Here is a 2814-nt window from a genome sequence, read left to right as displayed (position 1 = left end):
CTTGTTGATCATATCACATATTTATCTTCAAACCGATGATCTTGATGCCAATACACAAGGTATATCTTTATCTTCATGGCATCCATACTTGAATCCAACACATGGAGTACAAGTAGTACCTATGGAATATTCCTTCATATAAACTTAATGAAAACATTAGTCCATAGGGGTTGTCATTAATTACCAAAACCACACATAGGGGCAATATACCCTTACATGGGCTTTTCCAAAAGCCACACCGTTTCCTTCAGATGGGGAAAAGCACCTGGAAGGGTGCTTCCCGAGCTTCCCCAACCGAGCCGCACCCTCTGCTCGTTATTTTCCCGTGTTCGCCCTGCTCGCCTCCCCGCGCCTCTGCTAAGGTTCGTCGCCGCCGCCGCCGCACGCCGCGCCTCCCTAGCCGCCCCCGGTCCCGTCTGGTCCTCCTCGACGCCCAGACCGCGCCGTCCGCTCCTGCTCGACGCCCAGCACCGCGCGTCCCCAGGACCGCCGTCCCCTCCTCGACCCCAGGCCCGCGCCGCCCAGCCGCCGTCCTCCTCGACCGCCCCAGGCCCGCGCCGCCCAGCCGCCGTCCTCCTCGACCGCCCCAGGACCGCGCCGCCCAGCCGCCGTCCTCCTCGACCGCCCCAGGACCGCGCCGCCCAGCCCGTCCTCCGCGACCGCCGCAGTTCTTGGTGAGGACAAGTCCTGCTCGACACCCCCCTGCCCATTTCTTCAATTATATGATGTTTTCAATTTGTGATTTGATTTGGACTGTGAGTATGAAGTAATTGGATGATTTGATTTGGACTGTGAGTATGCTAGTAATTGGATGAATTGATGCTAGATGGATATGGTAGCAGCCAGTACATATTTGTTATGTGTTTTTTGTGTGTTATATTGTAATTCTGCTTGCTTAGCACATTGTAATTCTGTAGTTTTTTGTGTGTTATAGCTTGTGTCCTCCGTTTCCATGGAGAAGGCAATTTGGGATGCACACTACCTTCGTTTTTTTTGCGACATTTGTATGGAGGAAGTGAATGCAAACAATAGGGATGGAGGTTGTTTGAGTAGGAAGGGGTACAACAATCTTGAGGATAAATTTGCCGAGAAAACGGGAAAAAGGTTAACAAAGAAGCAATTTAAGAACAAATGGGATTCTCTAAAAAAGAATACACCGGTTGGATGGAGTTGCTAAATGCAACCGGCCTAGGTTGGAATCCGGAAACAAAAACTATGGATGCGGATAATGATTGGTGGCGGACTCACCTACAAGTAAGTTATATATTCATGTTATGTATTATCTTCTTGTCTATTGTGATTCGATGATAATAGTTACCTAATTTATTTGTTGTACTCTATTTGCGATGATCGTCCCGAGCATGTCAAGTTCAGATATGGACCACCCGCTAACTTGACACAACTTGATGTCATGTTTAATAAGGCTCATGTAACCGGAGAATCTTCGGCCATCCCGGGGAAGAGGAAACGGGAGCGGACAAGGAAGCTGCAATTCCAAGTGGATGATGACGATGATGCGTCCAAAAAAACACCAAACTTCGTGAAGCGCCTCAAGTTTGGTGGTGGAGAGAAGGAGAAAGAGAGCCCCTTCTACAGGGACTACAAAACAGCCTTGACTAGCCTTGTTTCATTTGGAAGGGGGGATGCTGGAGGTTCAAGCGGCATGGGTGACTCTGTCCCAACAATGAAGGAGTTTCTATCTATGGTTCGAGAGTGTGGAATCAAAGAAGGCATCGACCTCATGTTCACGGCTAGTAAGCTAGCGAGTGAAAAGGGAGCATAGAGAGTTGTTGGCGGCATTTGAGACATCTGAGGGGAGGCTTGACTATCTTCAAAGGATGCACAATGAGATGAACAAGTAGAACCATCACTTGTGATCATTCTAGAACCATAACTTGTACTATTTATTTGCTGAAACTATTTGTGATCATTCTGGAACCTTGTACTATTATATTTGTGAACCATATGTAAGCTTTGTGAACCATATGTACGATTTGCTACCTTCCATGAACCATTATATGTGTTGTTTGTTATCACCTGACAATTGTTGCCTTTATTTAGCTATGCCATGTCCAAAAATTTGACATGATCTTATATGAAATTTGTAGGATGGATGGTGGTGGCGACAATGGAAGTGATGAAGAAAGGATTCGACACCTCCTTGGGGTGGCGCATGACATGGCCGTGTTGGGCTACCTTGGTAATCTCTATTCAGATAAATATTGGAACAAGGCACCTCAGCGGATTCCACAACAAACTGGGAATGAATGGGTGCATGAACAACTTGCTGATAGAAAAAGGTGCTACAAAATGTTTAGAATGTATCCTGATGTGTTCCACAAACTGCACAACCTCTTAGTTACCAAGTATGGGTTAATTTCAAGTAGATACATGGGATCTGTTGAATGTCTAGGGATGTTTCTATGGACTATTGGAGCACCTCAATCATTTAGCCAAGTCCAGAACCATTTCAGTCGGTCTCTTGAAACAGTTCATAGAAAGTTCCATATGGTTTTGAATTGTTTGTACAAACTGGGTAAAGATAATATAAAACCAGTGGATAGAACTTTCAAGGATGTGCATCCAAGACTTCAGGATGCACGTTTTTATCCTCATTTCAAAGGTGCCATTGGCACCATTGATGGCTCACACATCCCTGTTGAAGTTGCAAAAGATGAAGAGGTCAACCACACATGAAGACATGGGTACACATCACAAAATCTGTTAGCGATATGTGACTTCGATCTCAGATTCACATTTGTGGTTGCTGGATGGCCAGGTTCGGTACATGATAACCGCATTCTGCAACACGAG

The sequence above is a fragment of the Lolium rigidum genome, chromosome 2 (genome assembly GCF_022539505.1).
Source record: "Lolium rigidum isolate FL_2022 chromosome 2, APGP_CSIRO_Lrig_0.1, whole genome shotgun sequence".
NCBI lineage: Eukaryota > Viridiplantae > Streptophyta > Magnoliopsida > Poales > Poaceae > Lolium > Lolium rigidum.
The sequence above is the reverse complement of the archived record's forward strand: the minus strand, read 5'-3'. Positions refer to the sequence as shown.